Source organism: Sus scrofa, chromosome 4, assembly GCF_054392235.1.
Source record: "Sus scrofa isolate SSC_HxYL_T2T_F1_AM1 chromosome 4, Sscrofa_HxYL_maternal_Yorkshire_Landrace_v2.0, whole genome shotgun sequence".
Taxonomy (NCBI): Eukaryota; Metazoa; Chordata; class Mammalia; order Artiodactyla; family Suidae; genus Sus; species Sus scrofa.
This window is the reverse complement of record NC_139386.1, coordinates 19,885,122-19,906,314: the sequence shown is the minus strand read 5'-3', so window position 1 is coordinate 19,906,314 and position 21,193 is coordinate 19,885,122. Positions and strand designations below refer to the sequence as shown.

Genomic DNA, 21,193 nt, shown 5'->3' with positions numbered 1-21,193 from the left:
GGCTATCACTTGCCCAAGGTGGCAGAGTGAGTCAAGGAGGCAGAGCTGAGTTTCATGTCTCAGCACTTTGATTTTCAAGTTCATGCCTCTAAAGTCAAGTTTCGCTGCTTCATTAACATGCTAGCTATCGGCATTAACACTTTTTTTTCCTAAAATTAATTAATTTTTTTCCTTGTAAATTGCTTTGCCCTCCAAGTTTTACTGAGATGTCATTGCCAGGACTGTGTAAGTTGAGGGCATACAGCATAATGACTTATATTGCAAAATGATTACCCCCATGAGTTTTATCATCCATCAGCTCATCTAGATACAAAAAAAAAAAAGGTATTTTTCTTTGTTATGAGAACTTTTAAGATTGATTATCTTAGGAACTTTCAAAGATACCACCCAGCAGTGTGAACTAGAGTCATCATGTTGACATTACATTCCAGATTAACTCTCTTTAGCAGAGCTGCACGACCAAAAATTTCAAAAGTTCTGATATGACAGTCATGTTGGGGATAAAAGGAAAACCTATTCTTTATCATAATTTTCTACACATACTAGAAAGACCACTTGTCTGACTTTCGCTTGCAAGGTTGTCTTCCAAATTCAATATATGATGGTCATTTTATCTCACGGCCAAGGGGCCACAGGAAGCTTCACAAGGTAAAGATTTCTTAATTCAGTTCAATGTCGGCAAAAGGGGGGGAAAAAGAGTCCGAAAATGTTTCTTTATTGCCTACTGAAGTTCTGAGTCTCACTTGATGACTAGGTCACTTGACAACCTTACCGGCTTGCAGACTGAAAAGCATAACCCGTATTACAAAATCAGCATTCAGTGTGTGCTGTCCTTATTCAGCTAAATACATTTATTTCACCACTGGACTGGAGCAAAGGTGTTGGTAGGTCTTTCCCTGGAATTTGGGCAAGATGACTTTGTCCTTTTGCTGAGAAAATGCATATAAGTGCCTGAGCCAGTTTAGTGGTCTTTACCAAAAATAGCTTGGCCTTTTGACTCACCCAGGCTGCCAGTAAACTGCTTTTTTTTTCCCCCTCTCCACAGATATGCTAAATCTAGTAACATCACGTCAGTGCATTCCGAATTGGAGGCAGCACTGAATTTGTTTTAGTTTGGGAATCCTTGTTATTGGTTCATAGGTTGTATCAGAGAACACTGGGGCAGGAAGAGTCTGGCAGATACTCCATATTCGGCCAGCTTCGTAGATTGATAGATAAGGAAACAGAAGCCCAGAAAAGTTAAGTGACCTACACAAGCACACATTGCTGGTAAGTGGCTGACCCAAAATAACTCTGGGCTGCTGATGCATGAAGCAACCTGTTTTCTGCCAGAATCTCCGCAGGTGGAGATGTGCCTGGCTGGGATGTGCTGGGTCCCCCACAAAAGTAATGCAGGAGAGTTTTGCCAAGGGAGGTCTTGGCCACCCCCATTATTTACAGAATTTTCATTTTGCCATGTGCTGTTTGAGCAGGAAGGAATTTAGGAATCAAACAATACAAAACCTAGGGAAGCAAGTAGATATTTTGATGCTTAAACTTGGCCAGAGGTGGCTTTCTCCAGGAGAAGCTAATTCCCATTAGCAAGCTGCTCTGAGACCTTTCATGGTACCTGAGTCATTTCTGTGGCTAAGGTGTCTTAGGCCTCATACCTCCCGAGGTGGCCCCCGTCCACTGCTTTGTGCAAAGAAAGGATCGCAGCAGTCTGCCCTTCACCCAGCCATCCAACCCTCTCTGTTTCTCCTGAGCTTTTATAGTCAGGCAAAGCTTTCATTTTTCACACAGACCTTTTCTTTTCTCTCTTGGATCTTTCTGTCATCTGCTCAGTTTGGGACAGGTTTTTGTCGTGTTTTGTTTTTAACTGGGAAGGACATAAATTATTTCTATTTTAATTCAATTTGATAGACCTGTTGTCTTTTACTTCCAGGAGATCTGCGTAAGCTATAATTATGGAAATGCGTCGTAAGCAGATTTCTAGACTCTAAAAATTAATATAGTTCATTGTCTAGTCCTTTTTCTTCTACCCTTTCTAATATGTTTGGGGCAATTTGAAGGAGAAAAAACATGATGTGGACGAGTAACAGATGACATTTTTGGAGGCATAAAAGAGGTATATTTTTAAAAGAGTCTCTGCATCTGATATATGAGATTGTGCTCACTTATCACCAAAAAATCCCCTTGAGAAAATCAAAGCAATACCTGTCTAAGGGGCAATTTCTTTTCCAACCTCAACACAATCAAATTATTTATCAAGCATTTACTTTTAAGTGACATTTTTCCAGTAAGCTTAGGAATATAAACACTCTAATACCTTCCATACAGTTTTTTTCTACATTGAAATTTGCAATGAATTTTTAAAAACAAGATGAATGCATTCAAAACAATTAAAGTACAAAACAAGAGTACACATTTGATGTTAATTACTCTCTACTGCACCTGGTAATAAAATGCCCAGTTGGAATTGCTCTTGCCTCTTCTGGCAGGGTGACATCTTTAACCAAAATAAACTATTATTAGTAATTATTGAAGGCACTGCAGTGGGAACAAATACTTATTAGGCACCAGTATTATGCGACGTGCTTCCATCCTAATGATGCTGTGAATTAGATAGTAGGGTCTTCATTTTCAGATGAAAAAACAGACTCGAAGTATTTATGCTTCCAATGCCATAGCAGGGTCGTGTTGACCCAGCTCTGAGTGATTCTGAGCTGTCTCTCTACTCACCATCTTGTAAAGAAATCTCTTTGTACGCTGTGCTTTTGCCGTAGTCCTTTTTCCTTTGTTGGTCATGCTTTATAACTGGTGAGTGTTTGGGTGTCTTCTGCCTCATGGAAACTCTCAAGTGTTAATGGATTGCGTTTCATGGTTTGTAAAGTTATATACAGTAAACTAAAGCACAGATAGGTGTGGCTTCTCAGCAGAGAGGTATTAAGGAAACTTTTTAGATGGCGATAAAATAGAGGTGTTGGTGTTGAGTGAAAAAACAACCTGTTCTATTTCATGTAATAAAATCCGTTCATCACAAACTACCAAAGCAGCAGCACTGAGGACTAGTACTGCAGTGTTCAGTAGACTAGCTATCAAGAACTGAATTCCAGATATGCGTTTATCAATTATACACTAAGTACAAGTCAATAACCACATTATTTTCAACTACAAAATAAAAATTACATTCTTCCCGCCACATCACAAGGTTGATGTAAAGATAAAAGGAGGAGGAGCCAGAAAAGGAAATTGAGGAAAAATATCCCTCAAGAAGGGAGAAAAAAGTTCCCCGGCTAGGGGTCGAATTGGAGCTGCGGCTGCTGGCCTACACCACAGCCAGGTCCAAACTGCGTCTGTGACCTACACCGCAGCTCAGGACAATGCCAGATCCTTAACCCACTGCGTGGGGCCCGGGACTGAACCCACATCCTCATGGATACCAGACATGTTCATTATCACTAGCCACAATGGAAACTCCTCATGTGCTATTTCTTTTTGTTGTCGTTGTTGTTGTTGTTGTTGTTATTGTTGCTATTTCTTGGGCCGCTCCCGCGGCATATGGAGGTTCCCAGGCTGGGGGTTGAATCAGAGCTGCAGCCAGCGGCCTACGCCAGAGCCACAGCAACGCAGGATCCGAGCCGCGTCTGCAACCTACACCACAGCTCACGGCAACGCCGGATCGTTAACCCACTGAGCAAGGGCAGGGACCGAACCCGCAACCTCATGGTTCCTAGTCGGATTCGTTAACCACTGCGCCACGACGGGAACTCCTCATGTGCTATTTCTTATTGGTCAGTTTTAAATATTTTTATAGTTTATAATAAACAATATACTGAGTAGCAACAAGTAAGTAAAATCTTATGACTGCAGTTTCCTTTGACTGTTTCTCATTTCTTGCCTTCTGTTGGATTTTTTTTTTTTTTTTTGTCTTTTTGCCTTTGCCTTTTCTAGGGCCACTCCCGCGGCACACGGAGGTTCCCAGGCTAGGGGTCTAATCGGAGCTGTAGCCGCCGGCCTACGCCAGAGGCACAGCAACGCGAGATCTGAGCCGCGTCTGCGACCTACACCACAGCTCACGGCAACGCCGGATCGTTAACCCACTGAGCAAGGGCAGGGATTGAACCCACAACCTCATGGTTCCTAGTCGGATTCCTCAACCACTGCGCCATGACGGGAACTCCTTCTGTTGGATTTTAAAGTTTTTTTCCTCTGCTATTTTGCTTCATAAACATTCTATATCTTATTTTTAATGATTACTTTAAATTTTTTAACCTGTATATTTCTAGCCTCCTCTAGAAAAATACAAGGATTTAAGAACACATTAGTCATTTCTTATGCTGAATGAGTGACATTGGCCTCCAAAATGTCACCATTAAGTAATGTATTGTCTTTTGAGTTGGTGTGTGTATGTGTGCATGTGTGCACAATTTAAGGCTGAATCTAACTTAGGAAGCCTGCATCATTGTGATGATGGGCAGGACCCTGCTCTTCCTGAAAACCCTGAGCCTGAGTGAATATAGGAGAGTAAAGAGCTTCAGGGGTACAAGCGTCCTGGGGGAGAATCAGAGCTACTTCAGTTAGAATGTATAGGATGTGTTAAGTGATGAGGCTGAGGATTTTGATAACTGAACTTGAAATTATAGTATCATAGTAGAAAGTTTGGACAGGAGAGGTGTGGGAAATTAAGAGAGAGAAAGCCAAACTCTTAGGAGAGCGTAGTAAAGGAAATAAAAACAAAAGGCTGGTATTTGGGCTGGTGATCAAGCAAATGGTGTCCTGAAGCAAGGTAGGTTAGATTTTCCCTAGAGCCTAAACCCCAATAATGCCCTTATAGATTGGAGAAGAGAGAGGGAGGGGGAGGGAAAGGGTCTTTCCTAAGGATTTAGGTACTGCCTTGTCAGAAAGCTCTGCTCTGGCCTTACCTAAACTGTGGGGCATGGAGGTGGGAGACTGTGGTGATCCCAAGCAATGGTCAAGTGCCATGCAGTGACACAGCATCAAGAGTGATGCGGCAACTACAGCAGGCTTATAAACAGATGCTCAACAACACTTGCTACTAATTAGAACAAGTGCTAGCTGATGAGTAAGACTTGTAAGACTTACTGATTCTTTGAATTCTTCTAACCCTAACCCTAGTTCTCTATTCCACTTTTACCAAGAACCAGCCAACTGTAGTTCTTTCAGTAAGAACGATTATTGAATATTACATTTAGTGCGTTTACAAATTAAAAGTAGCAAGGGGAGATAACCACTTACAGTTTTTAAAAATAGAAACTTAGAATCACTCCAAGTCCTCTATGATCTTAATATTCATAATTTACAGTTTATGACACTAAAACCTGATCATTTGGGTTTTGACAGAGGTAAAGATCAAATCCATACTGAATCTGCTAATCACTTTTATTCTAAAGTTCTATTACTCTGTTTTACAAAGCAAATATCATTAAATAATGAAACTAGTCATATTTATGGGCAGCTTGGGGAAAATATGTCTAGTTAATTTATAGTCCCACTTCATAAATATCAATATTCACTTATATATTTGATGTTATGGAATGAGTGTACATGTGTATACTTTTTAGTATATGTATTCATAAAATTTTAGTACTTTTTATTACGTATATGATATTTAAATTGATAAATTTTATTACTTTCATAGGAAGATCTTTAAAATATATTAATAAAACAGCACTAGCCTGCTATTTCTTTAAACAGTTATATTAAAATAATACAACTTAAATATCTCCTGGTGAAATTTCTAAAATAATTTGGTTATTCAAAGATATGTTTCATAGTACTAGGAGAAACTTTTTAAAGTTTAAATTCTGTGAGTGAATAAATTACTCTTCCATTAAGATATTAAATACTATTTATACTCAAAAAGAATTGAGCAGCTGCCATCTGTAGGGGCTTACATTCATCTGCTAAACATATTTCACCATGCATTTAATGGATTAGAATAAATAGGATCATGTGGACCAAATTTTCTGGATGATGGCATTTTATTTACAATGCTTAAATGCTCTATTCCAATGACAAAGGCCCTCAAGTCTCCAAGTTCTTATCTGGATAATTATATTGCTTCACATAAAGGAATCCCGTTGAAAGGGTGGGTTTAAGTTACCGGACTAGCTAGAAAAGGAATCAGATAGTATTGGGGAAAGCTTTGTTGCAATAGTTGCCCAAAAGGTACTACCTGGCTAGTATAGGAAAGTAAAACCAGAAATAGATTGATGGTTTTAGATTAGGGAGAGAGAGGAGACTGAGAAACTGGAAACTATAATGATGTTGAAGAAAATATTTGGTTGAATTAGAGAACAATAAGAAGTTGTAGTCAGAAAGGGAATTCAAAGAATGGGATTTGAGTCAGCTCTGAGAAATTAAGTCTCATGGGGATGGGAATCCAGATGAGTGGCATAAATCACGGAGGACAGCTGTGAACTTCATCTCAAAGCCCTAGGCTTTGAAATCCTCTAAACCTGTCTTTAATCCCCTACTCTTTCACTTAGTAACTAGATAACTCTGGACAAGTTAGGGTAGGAAGTTTCTTTACATAATCCTATTTGATTTAATTTTTTCTTCATTGACTTAGTTTCATTGAATTTATACTTTGCAAAAAGAAATACTCTGGCTGAATACTATAACTAGTTTTAGGGACTGAAATGTATAGGTAAGTATTTAGGAAAAACTTTGTATGACCGGTTACAATAGAAAGAAATAGTCTAAGTCTTTACCAGATTGTGTTTTTCAACTACTTTTTGTAAATCGTCTAAGTCAAATGATTTTAAGAGTATGCTTGAGAATAAAGCAGTGTTTCATTGTGACTTGAAGATTCAATGTCAGGAACCACATAAATGGAAATAATGTGCAGAATAAATTACACTCTATATCAGGTTCTAGTTCATTTGTTTTAAGGCTCCTCTGAAATACTTGGTTGGGTCTCAAATGGCGCAATTGTTTCCAAAAAGTAAGAAGTATTTCTCTTTTTGATAGAGTCTTAAAAGGTGAATACTTTCTGATATCATTGCCACAAAATGATTTCAGCTTAAAGAGAATGAGTCTGTGATTGGCATCCCTGGGCATAGAATGAATTAACCAGATACTATTTTTAATAGGAGGATTCTTGGAAAGCAATGTGAAACCATTTAGAGGGATTGCATTTTTATCTTCTCTATTCCTATCTGATCTTGGTTGTGCCACTTAACCCATATCCTTATCTCTAAATTTGGAATAATAATCCCAAGCAAGTTCCCCAGATTCTCTACCTCTTCACATCTTGGCAACATAAAAAAAAAAAAATTGTAATTTACCTAGCGCACCAAGGCAAATGGATGAAGCCAGGGGATACTAACTTGGGGTTTCCCAACCATGATAAGCTGTCCAGCCTCCTTGAATGGATCAATATCTTAGCACATTATAGCTAGTAGGACCATATAATTTATCATGTAGATGTGGGGCCTTCAGAGAATGAAATTGGATACATCAATAACAACACTGGGATTGGTACACTAGGCAGAAACTGATATTTTACTCTGCAACAGAGCATATGTTCCACCAAACTATAACCCATTCACTGCAAGCAGCATACTTTTTAGGGACGTTTTAGACTCAAAGGATACATGATATATTAAGCACTCAAAAGTGGTCAGCTGTTGTTATTCACAGGAAAGCTAATTGTGGAGAACTGTTTTGACCCCTAGGGAAGTAGTTTCCTCCAAATGAGGTAATAGTTCAGCAAAGATGCCCACCACCTATTCTAGCTGCTCCAACTATAGCATCAAGGAAACAGCAAAAAACGATGATCTAGGAATCCTCTATCACCCTTTCTCGTATCACAGACTCTAGTTGCTTCAATTTCAGTCTTCTCCCTGTTCCCTTGCAGCTGCTTAAAATGACCCTTGAGGGAATCCCAAGAATGTGTAGCAATCTTTCTGAGATAGATGTTGTATCCTGAGTATACCCCCAGTATTCTATTCATTCTCACGCTACTTGGCCCAGGTCTCACTCTTGAATTCCATGCTGATATTCCCAATTATCTTTCGAGTGTATACATCAAAATTTCCAATCTGTTATTTACACTCCACGTATCCATAGTGAACTCTTGATATCCATTCACACCAGCCAAATTTTTCCCTAGTCTATGTTTCTAACTTGTGTGTGGTGCCATTAGGTCCCAAATTACTCACCTGGGAGTAATCTTAGCTTCCTCTCTCTCCTGTACCCTTCTTGCTCAACACAAAGCCAGCCCATGGATTTCCCGTTGTGGTGCAGCAGAAACAAATCTGACTAGTATTCATGAGGATGCAGGTTTGATCCCTGGCCTCACTCAGTGGGTTAAGGATCCAGCATTGCCATAAGCTGTGGTGTAGGTCACAGATGCAGCTCAAATCTGGCATTGCTGTGGCTGTGATGTAGGCCAGCACCTGCAGCTCCAATTCGACCCCTAGCCTGGGAACTTCCACATACTGTGGGTGTGGCTGTTAAAAAAAAAGAAAAAAGAAAGAAAGAAAGAGAGAGAGAGAGAGAGAGAGAGAGAAAGAAAGAAAGAAAGAAAGAAAGAAAGAAAGAAAGAAAGAAAGAAAGAAAGAAAGAAGGAAAGAAAGAAAGGAAGAAGGAAAGAAAGAAAGGAAGAAGGAAAGAAAGAAAGGAAGAAGGAAAGAAGGAAAGAAAGAGAGCCAGCCCATTGACTCTTTCTCCGTAATAGCTTTCAAGTGGGCATGTCCTGTATATTCTTATTGCCTGGATTTTGACTATCATATCTCACTTCTTTACTGAAAATAATCTTATTTGTTCGTCTTCACTTGATCTTAGCCAAAAGGCTGAGAAGCGATTGTTGTTGGTCTTTATATCACTAGTACCAGCACCTTTCTTTTTTTTTTTTTTTCCCAGCACCTTTCTTTATCATTCTAACATGCAGGTGTGAGCACACTTTTTCCATGCTCAAAATCCTTCAATTTTATTTGCTAACTAATGAAATTTAAATAATTTTCATCACACAGAAATATCCTTGGGATCAGGTCTGTAAGTGTCAAGCCTAATTTTGCTCAATCCTTTTTGCATTATATTGCCTCTAGATACTTGTTGTGTACCATGTCAAATCTTTTCAATCTTCACCTCTTATTTAAGTCATGGTCATGTTATCATGACCAGTTCTCTGTGGAACTTGACTAGCTTCACTCAGGTATATTTCAAAATGCCTCACTTTATTCTCAAGCCACATAGTTCTTCCTTCCCTAGGGCATGTCTATCATCAAAGCATAGGCTCTCTGAAGAAGCCTCTTACTATTATACTTGGATAGTTTAATAGTAGAGGATGTTTACACATATAGAGTCACCTTGATGTGTAGATAACAGAAACCTGGACCAGTGGTTTAGAGACATATTTTATAAATCTCTGCTTTAAGTCATTCAGATTTGAGCACCTGTACTGATGGCCAACCCAGTAATTCATATTTATATATTTTCTCTTCCTTTTTACTCCCTCTTTCTGTAATTTTTGATCCATGAGATTCTTTCCAAATAAATGGAAGCCTTTGACTGAGCCTCTGATTTCAAAGAAATATGAAAAACTGTAATTACTAGAAGCGTTTGTATAAAACAGACTCCTGTGATGGAATTTAGAGCTAGATGACTCATGGGTCAGAAAGAACTAAAACTCTTAATACTTGTATTACTCTTTAGCATGCAGTAGTAGCATCATAATTATTAAGATTGTCGTATATGCTAGACTATGATGAGGTATGTGTAGGAGGAAAGTTGGTCTACATAGTAGCTTTTGATTCGTATGGGCTCTCAATCATAAAGATTCCATTTCATACTGTATTGTATACTTCTGTGTATCTGGGATTTGTAGGCATGAAGTAGCCAGAAATATAAATGCCCTTCTATTTATACATTTAGGTATGTAATCCAGAGTCAGAATAGGAGAACTAAAGTGTACTGTCTCATTAATGGATATTTTGATGTTGGTTCATTATAGCGATAATAGTTTAAAAGGACTCTTGTCACACCATAGATGCAGCCGTGAACATTCATAAATGAGATTGGTTGGAAAAATCCTCCCACTAAGCAGAGTTGTGAGCAAAACACTTGATTTGCTCACTTTTTATAGAGAGAACAGGCTTGTGTATGGATATGTATGGATTCATGGCTATTAGGACATAGCTTGCCTATTTTTTAAGAACTTGGAATGGAATAAAAACAAGGGCAAAAGGGAAGTCTGAAGAAGATCCATATAGATGAATCTATGGTCATAGACACAAACAACAAGGAAAGGGTGGATCAGAGAGGAAACAATAATTAATTGGAGAGGCTGACAGCCAGCCTCACTTTCTGCCAGCCCGATGCTGGCACAATGGGCTCCTGAATTGAGGGGCCATGGGAGCAGAGATAGAGTCTATATGCATGGATCCAGTAGCAGGGGATGCCTCTTTTCAATACTGCTGTGACTAAATACCCAATCTTTAAAACCAAAGAACTTGTAATGGGACCTTCCATCAGTGAAACCAGTCACTTGCTTGCTGATTGATTACATCAAACCTCTTCTACCCTAGAAGGAGATATGATTATTATTTTTACTGGACTTATTTATGTAAGTATATGGGTTTGCCTTTTCTGTCTTCCAGCACCACAGTTAAAGACTAACAGAATGCTTGAAAAACCATCATAATCTTAGGATCTTCTTGACTTCTATATATCCAGTCATCAAGAAGTGACTAACCTAATAGAATAGTGGAAATGCTTATTAAACATTCCAGTAATGTGCCAGTTCTGTAATATCACCCTTAGGCTTTCAGCACTATCTTCAGAATAGAGTAAATATATTGAGCCAATGATCAAGGATGCTTCTGGATCCCCAACAGATAGAATACATGAATCCAGGAAGCAAGAGATTTGTATAAAATCAGGCACTCTTATCATCATTCTTCAAGACCCACCTGTAAAGTTTGTGCTCAAACTCTGCTGGACTTGAGGTTCTATTTTCCTTAAATGTTTACCTCCAAAGGAAAAGGGAAGAATTACATTCTGTGTAAATCTAAGATTACTATTTAGTCACTTTGGTCATATTTTCTCTTCCTTTTTACTCCCTCTTTCTATAATTTTTGATCCATGAGATTCATGCTGGTGAACTAGTAAGCAAGGACATGACTATAGCACTGGTATGGGTAATTGATCATGATTTCCAGAAGGGGCTAGGGTTGCTGCTATACAAAGGAGGTAAGTTGAGAGTATATTTATAAACCAGAATTTTCTTGGAGTTCTGAACCCACTGAAAAGGATGAATGGACAAATATAACCACCATGACCTGACAAGGGCATGAATCCCAGGCCCTCAAGATTGAAGGTCTAGGCCATATCACTAGGCAAGCAACCTTAACCACTAGGAAAGACCCCTAGACCAGCCATAGTGCGTGCCAAGGATAAGAAAATTTTAAATGAATAGTGTATTATTTTTCTCAGGCTGCTATAACAAGATATCATAGTGGCTTAAATAACAGAAATTTATTTCTCATAGTTTTGGAAGCCGAGAAGCCCAAGATTAAGGTATCGGCCCATGTGGTTCTTGCTGAGAGCTCTCCTCTTGGCTCACAGGTGGCCTCCTCCTCACTGTGTACTCAAATGGTCTTTCCTTGGTCCAGATGTTGAGGATGGGGTAGAGGGCAAGCTCTCTTCCAATAAGGACACTAACCCTACTGGATTAAGGTCTACCCTGTGACTTCACTTAACCCTGATTTGTAAAGGCTTATCTCCAGAGAGAGTCCCGTTGGGGACTAGGGTTTCAACATATAAATTTGGGGAGGGGGGGAACACATAATAGATCGTGTGGGAGTGAAAAAATGAATTAAAATTATGTGCCTCAGGCCCCATTACAGCAGCAGGAACTGGAGCTAGTTCCACTAGCCTACTTTTAATAACTGACTACTATTTCGAAGGGCACTCTATGATGGATCAGGCTAATGGAAGGCCACAGAGGACCTGAGTAGTGCAAGAGGTGGATGGTACTAGAAGAGGATGGTTTTGGGTGTCTCATGTGCAACTTCAAATCCTCTTAGAGCAGTTGTGAGACACATTTCATAAGTCTCCATCCCTCAGGCCCAAGCAACAAGTTGCTAGTATCTGTGGCCTGTTAGACAATGCAAACTTGAACTGGCTTATCTTCCTTTTCTATTTCACTTTCTCTTGTATATCACTTTTGCTTTGGGGGTTCACTTTCGAAATAGAGTATCTTCACTCAAGAATTTGTCTCAGAAACTGTTTCAGGGGAAACTTTTGCTGAGACGTCTACTTTAAACAGTATTCCCGATATGATTACAGCATTTAGCAGGGGATCGACACATGACGTGGACCCAATAAATATTTATGTAATGAATACTGGTCTCTGGACAGGCTGTGCTCTTTTTGGATCTTTGGCTTTGTCTGGATCTTTTCTCAGGGATTTCTTCTCATCTAAGCACCTCAACAAGATTTATCACCTGTAAAACTCCTGCTCATTTTTCAAATCTTAACTCATTTGAAACTCTACAGTATAAACTCCCTGAGTTCCTATAGGAAATATAATGCAATTTGTTCACCAAACAATTTGATTTCTGCAAATACGGAAAGAGTGCATTCCCCACTCAGCATTGCATGTAGGTAGGACCATGTGACTGAGTTCTCGCCAGGGAAATGTGAGCAGAAGTGATAAAAGTGGTTTACAACTCTGGCCACAAAAACTTAATGCACGCTTTTCCATTCTCTGTTTTCATCTATGCAGTGGTAAGTCAAGGATCAAAGATGGCAAAACTATACGTTGGAAGCAACTTGTTCCTGGTTTATCACTTAGGAGAGCGTTGCCTAGAACTATCACCAAACCACATTAAACTTTACTTGAGTGGAAAGTGTTCAGCCCCTGAGGTGTTAGTCTTTATTTCTTCTTCAGTATAGCCTACCACACCATAACTAATAGATTCCAGACAAACATAAATTATTCCTCTATGTTCCCACTGGACTCTGATATATCTTATTAAATAAGTAAATATCAATTCTAATAGTCTCATTTCATTTCCACCCATTTGACTTTCACCTTTTTGGATTCTCTAATGCTGGCTATATTACAGTTTCTGATTGGATGGATGGGTGGAGAATGACATACAGTTTATTCTGTAGGTTTTAGGAGAAAATTTTTGGAAATTATTGGGAGATATATTTTGATTGACTAGGACAAAAAAGTTTCTAAAACTTTTAGCCTTGAAACAGTGGGCTAAAAGAACTACTTCTAGAGGTGATGAGAAATTTATCATTTAGAGGCTTAGTTGGCCTGGAATATAAAGACCAGTTGTCCAAACTGTTCAACTTACTATGCTAGTAAATTAATTGAGTCCAGGGAAGTCAAAGGACTTGCCCAAACAGACCTGGAAGTGAAATTGAATCTCTTATGTCTCACACCAGTACTTCATTACATCAAAGTTCAGAGAATCTAAGCAACCAGAACATCAAACATGCACTAGATCTGAGTTCAAATCCTAACAATTTAATAATTTTGTGTTTTTAGTTTAATCACTAATCTGACTCAGAGAAGTTTTTTCATTTATAAAAGTGGGATATGATGTCTTTATAAATTTTCACAAAATTGTGTTAAATACTGAGCCTGGTCAAAGGTTTCAGTTATTATCATATTTATCATAACTTTAGTAGCTCCAAAATATTTCTAATTCAAGTCTCTTATTTACCTTTTACTGGTATGTTACTAAGTAAATTTCAGCTACACAAGTCAGAGTTTGGGGGTAGCTAAATTGCGAACTTGAATCTTATGGAAAAATGTAGTTCAAGATCCAAACAAATGAATTCCAAGTGATTTATGGTACACAATAATTTTTACTCAAACTGGGAACTCTCTGGCAAGATATTTTTATAATAAATGTGACTCCAATAAATTGCAAGCAGTACATGGAAGAGGTATGGGAAATAACTAATGTGGGAACTCACTGTGGAGGCTGGAAAGTCCCAGAATACCATTCCCTTTCTCAGCTTAGTTCCCATATTACTCTGAATGTATTCTTCATTTACAATTCCCATGAAAATGAGTAATTTAGTTAATGTAATACTATAGGGTCAGGGAAGGGCTGACTTGACTGAATCATTATCAAAAGAGTAATTTTCTTGCCGTTGAGATTCAGCTTGTGCTTAAGTTTTGGGTCTCTGATAACTCCAAGGTTTGCATTTGTTCAGGGAAATGTTCCTAGAGAATAGCCAGTAGGATGATCACCCCAGGAACCTGGCTGCTTATTAACACTGGTGCATGTCTCATGTGAGGCATTAAGACAGGTGTGTGGAGGGTGATCTAGACTCTGACACACCTAGGTAATGAATCCTTGCTGTGGCTGTGGTGTAGGCTGCAGCTGCAGCTCCAATTCCACCCCTAGTCCGGGAACTTCCATACGCTGTGCATGTGGCCATAAAAATAAAAATAAATAAATAAAAAGTTACTTCAACCTTCTGAGATTCAGTTTACTCATGTGTAAAACAGGGATGATGATATGCGCCCCCATCGAACTGTTATGATTAAATATCCAGCGCATAATAAGTACTCAGTAACAACTCCTTTGTTCCATCCTCCATTCCCTCCTTCCTTCCTTCTTTCCTTTTTCCTTCCCTCTTTCCTTCCTTTCTAATTAAGCAAAAGTGAAAAGAGATATCCTCAATTAGTAAATCTAATTAGCAAATTCATTGAGCACTGACTTGGAATTCCTGAATACAAACACAGACACTATTCTAGTTTCCTTCTTTAGGGCAGTGCCTTTCATTCCATGATATATCTCCTGCCAGCATTCACTCATAAAACTCACCTTTGAGATTCATGTCAGTAAAACCCCACATACATAGGAAGGTAAGGCAGGGAGGAAGGGACTACTGGCTCAGAACCTTCTATGCAAATCCCTTCCCCTTAAGAATAGATTTTGTGGGAAGTGAGGATAAAGCCTAGAGAAGTCATAGATTCAGGGGGCACAGCCCAAATGGGGATCTGGCTTTTATTTCCTGCTCTATTCCTTTGGGAAGCAGGGTAAATCACCTTTGATCTGCTTATCTGTGGATTAAGGATTAAACTCACTTCATAAGACTGTGCTTTGGCTCTTGATAGTTGTAAAGCTGTTTAACATCTTACTCAAAAGTGAAGCAAGGAAAGCTTAGCTTTTTACTGCTGTCTTTATTAAAGTTAATAATAAAAACTAACCCTAGGGCATATAGTCTATGCTAGGGAGTTATCAAATTGTTGCAACGTTGTGATATAGGCATAGTATCATTCTTCCTTTTACAAATGAAGGAATTGAGACATAAAAAGTCTCAGTAACATATCCCAAGATGCATTATTGCTATGGAGTGATAGAGTCAGAATCTGAACCCAGAATATAGGTCTCCAGAGACTAAGCTTAACTGTTATGCTCTGCTGCTGAGTTTGGAAAGGGGTTTTGCCAATCTTAATTAAAAGGCAACGTATCTCAAGAAAATGTGTTGCAATTTTGAGAAATTTTTATTGCATAGTGTACCTCTACTAAAGTCTTGGCATGACATAGTATAGACGTTTCCAATTATTTCTCAAAATGTTGGCCTTATAGAAAGAAAACACTTCTCTTCATTTTATAGCTACATTATTTGTCTTCTTCCTATATAAACACTATAGAAGGGATGTTTTCTACATGAGATGTGAGAACACAGAGGTGAGTGCAGAGCAATCCATTGAAGTACAAAAAGTAATACTAGAAGAGCTATTTATTTTATCTCATTCATCTAAATGTTCCATTGTTAGTGTCTTTTAATAAATAATGCATTATTCATTATTACAGTAGTTCTATGTTATATATAAATTAATATTGTACTTATATTGGAGTTGAATCTTCAAAAATTTTTCCAATAAAGAGGAATATTACAAGTTAGGATACCCTAGAACTTAGAAAATTAACCTTTAATGCTTTATTGCAATAAATCAATTTATACTTTCATAGGATCCTCTAAGCTATCTTCTAAAGAACCACTGCGTTTATAAGCAATATCAAAGATACCAATATTTCTGAGGGGTTCACAATAATACAAAATTTTGAGATTTCTAGCTTAAAATCTTATGCATAATGAACTCTCAAAGAATGGTTTAGGAAGTAAGGTAGGAGAAATATGAAGGAAGGAAAGAAGGAAGGGAGAAAGGAAGGAAAGAGAAAGGGAAGGAGGAAGGAAGAAGAGAAGGAAAGAAGAAAGGGAACGATGACTTCCTTTTTACGCTGCATTTTATCTTTAAGATCACAGGTTTTGTTAACAGTCTTGATCTTTTCCCCATAGCTAGGAAACTCCCATAATAAGAAACACAGACTATCCTTGGGTTCATTCCATCTTAAACTGAACAAATCTGGAGTTTGCTGAGAGATGAGGGAAGCCCTTGCACACTACTGAGGATCTGGCACTTAGCAAACACTCAACAGATTTCTACTTAGTGAATAAAAGTATATCTTATGTTTGGTGGCTGCTAACTACATAATGGGCACTGTTACAAGCTTTGCACATATTATTTCCTTTGGATCTCACAATTTCATTACGAATCAGGTTCTATTAACCTCTTTTTACAGATGAGGAAATGGAGACCAGAGAGAGTATGTTACTTGCTCAAGGTCACATAGCTAGTGGCAGGTGCAAGATTCACACCCACATCATCTGGCTTCCAAACCCTTGCTCTGAAATTACTAACTTACTACACAGGAACTCTCCCATCCCTTCTCTCTTTCACATTTTAAACTTCTCTCCCCTTTAAGGATACCTTTGATTTTCTTTTTCTTTTTCTTTTTTTTTTTTATTTTCCCACTGTACAGCAAGGGGGTCAGGTTATCCTTACATGTATACATTGCAATTACAGTTTTTCCCCCACCCTTTCTTCTGTTGCAACATGAGTATCTAGACATTGTTCTCAATGCTATTCAGCGGGATCTCCTTGTAAATCTATTCTAGGTTGTGTCTGATAAGCCCAAGCTCCCGATCCCTCCCACTCCCTCCCCCTCCCATCAGGCAACCACAAGTCTCTTCTCCAAGTCCATGATTTTCTTTTCTGAGGAGATGTTCATTTGTGCTGGATATTAGATTCCAGTTATAAGTGATATCATATGGTATTTGCCTTTGTCTTTCTGGCTCATTTCACTCAGTATGAGATTCTCTAGTTCCATCCATGTTGCTGCAAACGGCATTATGTCATCCTTTTTTATGGCTGAGTAGTATTCCATTGTGTATATATACCACTTCTTCCGAATCCAATCATCTGTCGATGGACATTTGGATTGTTTCCATGTCTTGGCTATTGTGAATAGTGCTGCAATGAACATGCGGGTGCAAGTGTCTCTTTTAAGTAGAGCTTTGTCCGGATAGATGCCCAAGAGTGGGATTGCAGGGTCATATGGAAGTTCTATGTATAGATTTCTAAGGTATCTCCAAACTGTTCTCCATAGTGGCTGTACCAGTTTACATTCCCACCAGCAGTGCAGGAGGGTTCCCTTTTCTCCACAGCCCCTCCAGCACTTGCTATTTGTGGATTTATTAATGATGGCCATTCTGACTGGTGTGAGGTGGTATCTCATGGTAGTTTTGATTTGCATTTCTCTTATAATCAGCGATGTTGAGCATTTTTTCATGTGTTTGTTGGCCATCTGTATATCTTCTTGGAGAAATGTCTATTCAGGTCTTTTGCCCATTTTTCCATTGATTGATTGGTTTTTTTGCTGTTGAGTTGTATAAGTTGCTTATATACTCTAGAGATAAAGCCCTTGATTTTCATTTAATATACTTATCCTGGATTGTGCCAAGTGGGGACGAGGGATAATGCCATGGGAGAATTCCTGGAATTCTATGGAAAAATCAGTTAAAACCAATACCAGAGGTATAATGAGAGACATTATCATGATAACCCACATCTTGTGCTGGTTTCACACTTCAGTTTTAAAAGTACTCCTACATATAATACTTTTATATTTAACACTTCCAGGATATTTTCCCATTTCTGACAAGAAAAGAAATTTTGATGGAAGGTTTAGCCACAATCACAAAGCTAGGGCATGAAGATGGGTCATCTGATATTTGGTCCTAGGCCCTTTAAATAATTGATCCACCTGACATTCTTTGACAATGGACAATTTAGGGAGATAATTGCACTCAAAACTATAAAAATAACAACTCCTTTGCATGAGTAGAGAGTCAGGTTAGCAAGTAGGTTCCGTACTAGCTTGGACTTGGTGGCAGTAAACGGATGTGTTGAGAAGGATTCTGAGACTGAAATTCAGCTCTGTGGAAATGGGTGCAGCTATTGACTGGTTATGTCTTTCACATGAAATTCAGCTCTGTGACAGTGAGTGCAGTGATTGGCTGGTTATGTCTTTCACAGGCATAGGTGCAGTGATTCACGGAAAACTTAACAGCATATTCACTGAACCTCTTATTGAGATTTATGTTTAGAATTTGTTCTCTTACTTATTGCTTCCTCCAGAGAGAGTTACCCCTTTGGTGATCCTACAATACTACTGTCATACTTCTGTGATTTTGTGTTAATAATTATGTAAATATCTAATGATATTTTTCTCATTCTCACTCTTGAAATCAGAGACCTCATGTATCTGGGTATTTCTTCAGCCGGACACAAATTCTGGCAGAAAGGAGAACTCAACAAATAGTCACTGAACAATTTGTGGCTAGAAATAGCCTTGGAGATGAGCATTATTAGCTATCTGTTTGAGAAGGCTGAGGAGTCTATGAAAGCCACCTTGAGTGGATATAGAGTTAAGGGGCGGGCTTTTTTTCTGTACTCTTATTCTTATGATGTAAATTATGTACTTTAAGACCATTGGGACTTTTCAAAGCCATTAGTATTCTAGCAGAGGACAAAAGATTTCTGAAGTTGCTCCCTCTAACTGACCTACTGTACTTTGTTTGAAATTAAACTGCCTGTGTTTCGTGCAAACTTCATCAGTTTCTCATAGACATGAAAACAAATTGTTTCCACCAAGCCGTCTTGCTAGGAGACCTTTACTAAAATTGTCCTGAAGAAGAAATTATTCTTTACCCCTGGGGTCACTTGGTAGCTAAAACCGACTTCTTCTTTTTCTTTTAATCTGTTCTACTTCATTGCCTCCTTTTTTGTGTGTTCTTGAAGGTATTGCCGTATTTACGTTGATGGTTTCTGAACTAATTGAATACAGCAGTGAGTTCTTTCTTCCTTGACTCTTTTGGATGTTTCTGCTGCCCCAAGGGAAAGGGTCCCCACCAGAGAGCTTGACTTTGAGATACTTACTTATTTGAAACTACTTTAAAAGTTATTGTTATTTATGAGGCTGTTAAAAGTTTGAACATTTGGCTGGACCAGAGAATGGCTGAACTGATACCAGCCTTGGCTTGTGGTGGTAGTATTCCTAATTTATGGATAGGGGATATAGTTTCTGAAAACAAAAAGATGGATATATCTTTTATCTTGTGTGCATTGTGATCAAGGGGTCCTGATATGATTTTAAAAAACAAAACTACGGAATTACCTGCATATGAAGTTAAGGAGCACAAGCTATTTATAGTGCAAATCAGATAGAAACATTACCAAGGAGAAGGAAGTATTGTCTGAGAGCTGAATCCTTACTTCTGACACAGAGATGACTTATTTCTGACCCCATAGTTACCAAATATTTTCTGATTCTTTAGTACATGTACGTATGTGTATATATACACACCCACAGAAAAGGAAAATTTTCCATAACTGGTCATAAGAATATATGTTCTGTTACTCTCTTTCCTCCATCCTCATCCTCATTTACCTAATCCTTACCCATTTTATGAAATACTCTGAAAAACATTTTCATCAAGATAAGGATTTTACTGGTCATTCTTTAAAATTCTAAGATTCCCACTACCTTATCCTTCTGCACACTGACCAGTACCCAACAACTCTCCAAGTTCAGGATTTTCCAAGCATCTATGTTTAGTATGCAACATGTGTAATGAATCATAGTGTCCACCTGTGAGTGTCATAAACAGATGGTATAAATATGCTCACATAATGTGACTCAAAACACATCTCCAGTTTTAGCTGGAGTTCAAACAATATTCACAGTTCCAAGAAACCTGTGGCTTGCAACTTCCGGGTCAGTGGGAGGAGAATCCCGGAAAAGTGAAAGTGGGTTCCCTGTTGCCTGTCAGGGCAGTGCTGCCAGGGCAGTGCCACGGAGATGGTCAAGGGGGGGAGGAGTGGCAGGAGAGCCTGTTTTCTGTTTGCTCTTGAAGTCATTCATTTTAAGGACTCCCAAGAAGTTGGTTTTTGAATCCTATGGGAATAGGTGGCTTCACACATGCTCCTCCCCTTCCTGGAAGGTCTTTTCCCTCCTTTCCACCCCCTCCTGTTTTTTTTCCCTGTTTGTTTCTATTCTCACTCATCAGGTCTCAGCTTCAAAGTTTCTTCCTTGGTGGGGTGGGGGTGGGGATGGGGTGGGCAGGTCTTCCCAGCCTGCAGACTAGCACAGATGACACACGGGAGAGGGATCCTCTAGGGCAGGGATTGTGCAGCCTTGTACATCGATGAGTGCCTGACTTTGGGCACAGACAGTGGTTGTCGTTTAATACGCAGTGTTTATTCGAAGGTCTAACTCAAGAAACAAAGAATTAATAAAGGTAAGCAGCACAGTTAAAATTTCAGTATGATGCTATCTGGCTTTTTAGAGAGTGATAAGGATTGACTTTTGAAAAAAAAAGAAAAAAGAAGAATAAAAGAAAAAGAAGGAAGGAAGGGAAAAAAGGAAACATTCATCATTGATTCTGTGAGGTTTCCTTCATTCCTCAGTTTGTCTCTCTCGCAATATCGATATCAAGTATCCTATCCTCTTTGAAGCCCTGTCGGACTCCCTAGACAGGCAGTAGATTTCTCTACTATGATCACACAGTGCTCATCCATAGCCTGGCTTCTTTATCTCCTCCTTTTATCCTGCCCACTAGGTCACTAGCTACATAAGGTTGTGAACTGGATCTCTGGTTCTTCTGCCTTACTCTACCTTTCCTAGGATTTAGCATGTTGCTTAGCATAGGGTAAGCAGTCACCTTTGCTGAAATGATGAAAACATTGGTGCCAAAAGTAGAACATCTATTCATTTAACCAACATTCAATAAATAAGTACTGAGAATCCAACTGTTTACCAGGTACTGTTTTCAGTGCTTGGAGTATATCAACAACAAA

At 38.7% G+C, this 21,193-nt stretch overlaps 1 protein-coding gene across 4 annotated transcripts in view; it reads left to right on the top strand.

The window, feature by feature from the left end:
- The window catches only part of COLEC10 (collectin subfamily member 10), a 204,627-nt gene that overhangs the window by 62,672 nt on the left and 120,762 nt on the right, over window positions 1-21,193 (top strand). For 2 of the 4 annotated variants that reach the window (XM_085021817.1, XM_021090575.2), the window contains exon 1: window positions 1,111-1,269. The exons of the other annotated variants lie outside the window; for them this stretch is intronic. The gene's annotated coding sequence lies outside the window, so the exon portion shown is untranslated. Of the gene's footprint in view, window positions 1-1,110; window positions 1,270-21,193 lie in introns of those variants that run through there. 4 annotated transcript variants of the gene reach the window in all.